Here is a 9,128-nt window from a genome sequence, read left to right as displayed (position 1 = left end):
ACTCTAAGATAATAGGCCTATAAAATAGATATAAATACATTTGTACATAATTTTAAATGTTTTTAATATGATTATGGATCACTTCCCTTTAATAATAAAATTTATGAGTTTTATGTTTTTATGTCTCAGCTTTTTTGTATGTATATTCTGACTATGAAGTTTTACTTCTGCTAAAAAAGTATATTTTTACATTGGCAAATATAGGTTATAATATGTGTGCTTGTGAGAGATAGGTGAAGATAATAATTTATAAGCTCAATTGAGAAATTGTGTATCTCTATAATATCCATCACCTATCTCTCACAAGCACACACATACACACACACACACACACACACGCACATTGTTTAGGCCATGCTAGAAGGTAAATATTATGTAATTAATTCACATTTTCTTAGAAAATTCAAACACATTATTTTAAATTACAAATATTTATGAACTATGAAGACACACTCTTAAAGAAATTATTATAGTTGACAATATGAATGCACACATGACCTCAAATAATGAATATACTAATTACCATTTTTTTCATTTACTGACATTATCTCAAATTTTGGAAGTGATCTGAAGCAGCAAAGTCTAATTGAAATACAATGAGAGCAATATATTTAATTTTAAATTTCCTAGCAGTCACATTTTAAAAGAAAAAAATTTAAAAAGTGAAATTAATTCAATAATGATTTTATTTGACCTATTATATTGCATGTAATCAACATGTAACTGGTATAAAATTATTCAGATATCATGTATTCTTTTTTTCTTACTAAGTCTTCATAATAATTAAAACAATTCACACTAATGCAATTCAAGAACTCAATTGCCACACAAGGCTACTGGCTATCCCATTGGAAAGTATGGGTCTATAGTGTGGCTAAAATCTATGAAGAACATGATCTCAAGAAATAACAGAACTTTTTTTTCCTAGATACCATATTCAGAAGAATATAAGCAGGCAACTGTCACAGTGAAATATCACAAAGACTATAGAAACAAACCCTATGTGAGTGCAATTAAGGGGAAACTTTTCAAAACACAGGGAGTAATTAAGTAGAAAATGTGTAGTTAAATCCACACAAAAAAGTTGGATGGAAAGATCCTTTCCAAATAGAAGAACACCAAACATAAAAGAGAAGGGGAGGGGAGGGAACTTAGCATAGGCAAAAATTACCATATTTACTGAATAGAAGGCCAGTTTGGCTCTGGAAAACTTTTTCTTTTTTCCTCCCAGAGAGAATGGCCACACTCCAATAGATACAGGCCTAAAATAGAGTATATACCATGGTAACCATAGTAATGAGTAGATGGAACTAAAAAAAGCTGGTCTTGGGTGAGCAGATGTTCAGTCAAAGCAAGAATGAAAACATGAACTGCATTTCTCAACTTCCATTTTATCAACTTACAGTAGGACAGTGTTCTATGAGCCTGTGAGAGAAATGTGCCTATGGAGGAGGAACCAGAATGCCAAGGCCTTGTCATCTCCATAGGCACATAACTCAGGGGTTCTAAGAGAAGAATGTATGAGAGAGAAACGTCCCGAAGTAGGCCTAGGATAAAAAATGTTACCCTTATATATGTGTGCACACACACACACACAGTGTCTTGCAGTCTTGTGACATAGTCTGCCCAAGTTAAAGCATGAAAACTTATTTTCCATCTCAATTTCCTTCAGGAAGCCTAACCTAAATACAAGTTTTCTAAGAATAGCACATGTATTATCTATATAATGCCAACACCTTCTCTAGATTTAAAATCATCTTTGCTACAGAAGTGGGTCAGTGTTTTGGTTAGAATGAGGAGCATTATACAGACCGCCTGAGTTTGAATTCTGGCTCACCAGGTGACTTAGGACAAGTAACTTACACTTCTTGAGCCTGCAAAATGGAATAAAATCATGTCACTTCCTAGCATTGATATGTGAGTTAATATAAAGAAATTGGAGGTGACTGGCACATAGTTAGCATTAACAAATTTTAATTATTTTTATTGTTATGAAATTTAGTGTATTATGTTTATGTCATATGTGGTTAAATTTCAATATAGTGGTAAAGAAAAATAGCTAAATTGTGTTTTACTGTGCTTAGCACATTTTTGTGGACACATGTGTGAGCAAACAGTAAAACACAGATTCATGCCCATATCTTTATTTTCTATCCCATAAAACAGGCATTTTAAGAAAAAACAAAGTCATCCTCAGAGGACAGGTAGCTCTCATTTCATCTCCCAAAATGCTGTTTGGCCAATACTCCACTGTGTGCCATATTCTGATAAATTTATCTGATAGTGTTTCAAAAGCGTATTCTAAGCCACAGAAGACCATTCAGGCTGAGGAGCATTGAGTCACAATTAGCTCAAGATTAAAGTTCACCAGAAATAGATTCAAATTTTATTTAATATAAAAAGACTTTAGAGGGAGGGAACATTGTGTTGCGATCTGAATTAAGCAAGCTTGCATTCTTGATCTTTGGAAATTCCTTGATAAAGAATCTCCCTAGATCCTTTGTGCAAATGGGGTTTGAGGTCATACAGTATTTCTTACTACATTTAGTGTGGGAAAAGAGGTTTGGCACATGTCCATTCCAATGTATATGTAGCACCAAAGCATTGTCAGAGAAAAAAAAAACAACAATATACAGAACTGCCCAGCAAGTGATGCTTCCCAACAGTAAATTTTAGGGAGCATAGAGATCTCTCAGAAGAGAACATTTCAAGCAGAAGTTGAATGACAAACTCCAATGTTCAGTGATATTGAACCTCATCAAAGATTTTGCAAAAGCTTTATTCACAAAGATGTTCATTATGATATTTATATACAATATACATATAGAGAAATGATAGATAGATAATAGATAGATAGATGATAGATAGATAAACAATGGAAACCATTCTACTTAGTCCAGTGGTGAGTAAATGATTAAATAAATATGCTATAAATGAGAATTAAGTGTTTGCATAGAGCACGACAAAGACATCTATTAAGAAAGCTATAGAAACACAAATCTGTTCATTTAAATATAGCTAAATTTTAGATAGAGGTTAAACCATAAATTAAATAATTGTTTAGAATTATGCCCCCTTCTCAAATTTTAACATTGTGCCTCTTTTGCATTAGAATAGGTAATAAGAGTTGATCATTAAAACATTAATATTCTTTATATTTTATAAATTGTAACTCATGATGCTCAAGAGTTTAGGTGCCTTTTAGCCTCACCTCACATTTAAATTACCCTTACGTTTACTTATTCCTAACTCTAGGATTATTCTTCTGCCTTTAAGGATGAATGTTTGAAGAAATGGGAAGCCAAACCACAGAGATTGGGCATAAATGAACATAATGGCACTAAAATAACAAGGAAGGTGATTCAGCTTACCCATATCCACATGATAAAAATCTTTAAATGTTAGTTTCTGTCTTCTCATGGACTTGGCTAATAGTGTTCATTCAACTAAATGAAATTAGGTAGAAATTGAAATAATAGAACATTTCATAAACATCCAGTTTTCTAACATTCTTAAAATAAAAAGAGAAAGAAAGATTTAAAGTATTAACTGACCTTATTTTGATCTTTGGGAACAAAGATCAAATCTAATTTTTAAAAATTGGAAGAAAAACATGTTTTTAGTTATTTCTATCAGATGTGGGGTTTTACTTAAATTTGCTCTTTGTTTTTATACGGTATAGTTCAGATGTCTGTGGTGGGTTCTATGGTCCATATCGGTATATTTATCACATATATTGGGTCTCTAGTAATAATTTGGTGCCAGGGATTGCTTTGGATTTTTCAGGAATTAACTGTTCAAATGGTGCCCCCTTGGAAAATTACAAATCAAGAGTGGGCATTAACTAAACCAATGCAATTGCACTCTATTTAGTGTGGGTTTGTGTGTTGAAAGAAGATATAATCCTAACAAAAGTAAATGATTTGGGGACTAATGGAGGCACGATAAGGGAGATCAGACTCTCCCTGCAAGGTTAATTAGAGACTGCTTGTGCAATTTTCCTCCTGTCTAATGGCCTTAATACAACCACATATTCTTATTATTGCTTTAAAGTTATTGAACATATGTAATCTGTGTATCTGCCTTTGTGGGTCCTTTCAATAGTTCTACTCAAGGCAGCTGTACTTGAAGTTTAAGGGTTTGCAGCTGTTAGAAGTTATATGAGGAACGTGAGGGTTTGGCACTGATTTTCATAGTTTCTACTGTGTAGAAGTTTGGCAAGAACTGTGGAAAGGGTATGGTGACTTAAAGAATGTAAGACTTTTCCCCATAGTTGTGGTTCTGAACACACAAAGTATGGAGTCGAAGAATATAAGGATGGTTATTTTGATTGGGGGCATTTGGATCTCATTCATACAACTAAAATGAAGGCAAAACATTCTGAGACTGCACTTAAAGTTTGTTTTTTCTTTGATAAGCAGAGCAAAGAAAAGAATGTTGTGAAGAAGGCCTGAAGAGTGTTCCATTCTCAATTTCAAAAGCAGTTTTCAAAGCCTTAACATTATCATATATATTGACAACATCTTTAAAGAACATATTAATGCCAGTATTTCTGAAAAATAGTTTCAAAATCCATAGAAGAATCACTTTACACACATGCATTAATTATGAGGAAAAATAATTCTAGTACTCAAATTATCACTTAGGATATTTGAAGTTATTTTAGAGAGGAAAAAAAGAAAGCAAGGAGAATTTTTTAAAGATCACTTTAGAAAGAAAAGTTAATGGGTTTTAACATTGTCCAGGAAACATATTTTCAAAATTATCATAATGTGATATAATAATATTTATTTTCAAATACTTTAAATATAATAAAGAAAAAATATTTACTTAATATATTTGTATAATTTCTGGAAGTGAGATAATTAAAGTGCATCATTTAAATGTCAATTTAATTGAATAGTTATGTAAATATAATTATAAGGTATAAATTCTCAATTCTCTTAAGAGGAAATTTGAGAAAATGACATTTTCATAGATAAATTTTAAACAATGTGTTAAAATATATCAATAAACTGATGAGATATTTATTCCTTGATTGAGAATAACATTTGTGATTAAAGAATATTTTTTTTTAACTCTAGCAATTTTACATCTTAGGACATTCAGACTATAAACTATAGAATTATAATAAATTCAAGATGAATTTATCCAAATGTATTTAGAAAGATATAGGTATATCTTTCTATATATAAAATATTTATGTCAGGTCAACTACAATATTGATAAATTTATAACTGCTTTAGCATTTCTGATGCAAATGTATCAGAATCATATATATTTTTTTCATTTTTGGAGAAATTATTTAAATTTTTAAATAACAGTTGAATGATGTATAAAATATTAAAACTTGTTTTTAAAATAATTTTCATAAAAATTGGAATGTGAAAAGAAAATTAGAAATCTTTTGATAGTCAAAGTTTCCTAGTTTAAACTTTATGCTGGTTATAGCCCCATGTATAAATTAAAATAGAGAAATGAGGTGATTTTAGAAGAATAAAAGAATCACTTAAAAAAATAGACCTTTGAGTTTAATTATTGGAATGACCTAAGTAGTCTCCATTTCGCTTCATGTAGACAAAAATTACAATGTCAACTATATGATAAGCACATATTCTCTGTGCTCCCTGAGTTAATATAATCATGTGTCCAACTTCAATATATTCATTTAGCACTCATTTATTAAGCAACATTTAAATATGCAATATTAGAGATATCAAATAGTGGTTTGTATGTTTGTTTTATCAACTCTCAAAGACTATTTCAAGGCAAGATTAGATCTGCTTTTTGGAAAAAAAAAACCACTTAAATTCTAAGTCATTAGAGATATTTTTTCTGAATTAAAAAAGTATAAATCAGAAGCAAGTTGCGAATATTCCAACAATTCTTAAACTAGTTCATGAATCCAGGTGCCTGAAACCTACAAATTATTCTTTACTCTTTATCACCCACATTTATTCCATCAGCAGTTCCCACAGATAATGCTCTCTGATTAGTTCTTTACTCTCTCTACTTCTTTCCATTTCCACTGAGCACATCCATTCAAGCCACTATCTCAAACTGGATAACTGAAATAGCCCCCTATTCTTCCATTAATTCTAGCTACACTTTAGTGTAGTCTCTGCAATACTTGCCACTAAAGTGATTTTTAAAATTACAGTTCTGAACATGTTACCTATACACCTCAGCTTGTCATCCCTTTAAGGATTTGAAAGTAGCAGTATAATTCCAAAGACGTTTTAACTAAAAGCTTCTATTGATGCTTTAGTTTATCCTACTCACTCCTTAGAATCTTTGTACACAATGCATTTCCTACCTCTCAACACACAAATTAATTTCTATTCATTCTTCACATGTCCCCTTATGATTTATCACCACAAGGAAGACTTTCCTAAACTCTCAATTCAGTTTCATTTGTTCTTGGCTATTATAGAAACTTTATTACTTTCCTTCAGGATACCTATCAAAGTTTGTAATTACATTTTTGATAACTTATTTAGCTTTTACACTGTAAATGCCATGAGCTCAAGTACTTTGTTGGAATAGATTAAATAGCAAATTAAGACAATTTTAAAAATTCAGAAAGAGTACAGGCCTTCAAATTCTATTTTTCAACTAAATAAACATTTCAGGGAAAATAAGAGATCTTTAAATAGACTCATCAACATTGTAAATTTTCCACATCTCTTGACTGAGCACACAATTCAATGAAGTCGGTAAAAATGGTTATAAATAATTAGTAATATAATTCTTATAATTGTAAATTATATAATTAAAATAATAAGTACTTAATGAGCACTTACCAATTGCTAGACATCATGTTATGTGTTTTGAAATACACATTTTCATTTAATTGTGAGGTAGGCACTACTGTAACTACCTCATTTACTTAAGTACTCCAAACTCAAGATTAGAGCATTTTGGCAAAATTCTCAATAATGTTTAGCTAAAAAATTAAAACACCTAAACTCTGGAGCCTACAAACTTAACCACCAGTTTATATTATTCTTGAGGAGTAGAGGTAACAGAGAGGAAGCTGGAATTATAAACTTAGTCATATTGTGAAGGGTATTGGATACCATGTTTAAGAGTTTCAGCATTGTCCTCCAGGCTATGGAAAACACTGGATGGTCTGAAAGCAGGGGTATTATATGATCCAATATAGTTTTTGAAAAATTTCTATGGTGGAACATATGGAAAATTAATAAAGGTGGATTGATTAAATTGCTTATGACTGCATTAAATTGCCTATAACTGAGCTAGGCAGCTAAGGTACTCTAAAGTAATTCAATTCAGTCTTAAACTAAATCCCCTGGAGTGATTATTAAATACTAAACACCTCTTCCAAATACTGATTCTTTAAAGAAACAGTTGTCTGTTGAGGATAATATGGAATTGAGAGGTAGCTGATGCGCTTATGGGACCGCCAAATGAAGCTGTCAATAAATAGTTGACAACATGAATCAGAAAAGTTAACATAATGAATCATGCAGAACACAAATAGAAAAATTAAAAGTCTAAACATAAAATTTATTTAAAGAAAGTATCTGACTTTATGAAAATACATTAACATTTTTGCAAAGGATTCATTAGATTATATTAGAATATAGACATTTCTAGCATTAAAAAGTGATCAAATGGAAATGTTTGGCAATCATCCACTCAACATTGTTTTCTTACAATACTTCCTATAATATGGAAAATAAAGACTGGCCAATATGGAATAATGGAGAACAGATTTACCCTTCTGCCTTAAACAACTAGAAAAAGAAAACACAAAATACATAGAGCACTAATACACTGAAGGCATTGGACAACGTGTGATGCAGAACTGTAGTCTCACAGTGAAGGAAAATTAATAAGGTGAACACTACGATTGTATTAAATTATTGCTTGTGAGTAGTATCAAGATTTTAGTGCAGAGAAGGGAAAATGGTCCAAGCAAAGAACACAATTTTTGTTGAGTTGAGGTTAGAGAACAAAGTTCTGAAAAGCCAAGGCAGTTAGACTTTACTGGTCAGAGTCCTGAAAAAGAGAAAGCTACAAAGAGGAAGAGAGACCTCTGTAGACCATCTTAGGAGGGAGAAAAAAAAAATGCTTTAAAGAGGAGTAGGCAGAAAAAATATATGGAGCTAAAGGATCACAGTTCATGCTTCCATCATTCATAATGGAAAGATCTTGAAGAAATATAAAGTATCATGTAGAAACCTTACACTTACTCAAAATTAAAAACTTTTACTCCTTGAAAGACACTGTTAAGAAAAACAAAGAGGTAAGGCACACTTTAGGAGAAAATATTTTCAAAATACATATGTGAAGAAAAAAGAACTTTGCAGCTAGAATACACAAAGAACACCTACAACTCAGTAATAATAAGATAAATAGTTCTATTTAAACAATGTACAGAATATCTGCATAGACATTTTACTAAAGATAATTATGAATGGCAAATATGCACAGGAAAAGAGGCTCAGGATCATTAGCTATTAATGAAAAGCAAAATATCAATACAAAGACCTACTCCTACTACATACTCTGTTTTATGGTTACCACTAAAAATTCTGATAAAATCGAGTGTGGATGTGGATGTCGAATTCTCATGTGTTATTTGTAGAAAGAAAGAAAATTATATAGCTGCTTAGAAAACATGTCGGCAGTTTCTTATAAAGTTAAACAAATCACCTTCCATACGACCAAACAGTCCGGGCTAGGTATTTACCAAAAAGAAATTAAAACATACATTTATCCAAATATATATTAAAAATTCATAGTAGATTTATTCTTAATAGGTAAAAACTAAAAAAAATAAAAAAAAAACAAGTTTCATCAACTGGTGACTAGATAAACAAATTTTAAATATATATACAATGAAAAGCTATTTAGCAATAAAAAAGAATAGACTATATGCAACAACAAAAATGATACTTAAAAGCATTTTTATAACTAAAAGATATAACAATAGAATATATTCTCTATGATATAATTTTTATAAAATCCTAGATTTATAAAGCAAGTAGTGATTGCCAGTGGCCAGAAATGAAATGAGATGACATGATTAATTGACTGCTCAGGGGCATAAGGGGTGTTGAAATGCTCCATATCATGATTGTGGTGATGGCTAGACAATT

The sequence above is a fragment of the Pteropus vampyrus genome, unplaced genomic scaffold (assembly GCF_000151845.1).
Source record: "Pteropus vampyrus isolate Shadow unplaced genomic scaffold, Pvam_2.0 Scaffold4, whole genome shotgun sequence".
NCBI classification, from domain to species: domain Eukaryota; kingdom Metazoa; phylum Chordata; class Mammalia; order Chiroptera; family Pteropodidae; genus Pteropus; species Pteropus vampyrus.
This window is presented reverse-complemented; position numbering follows the sequence as displayed.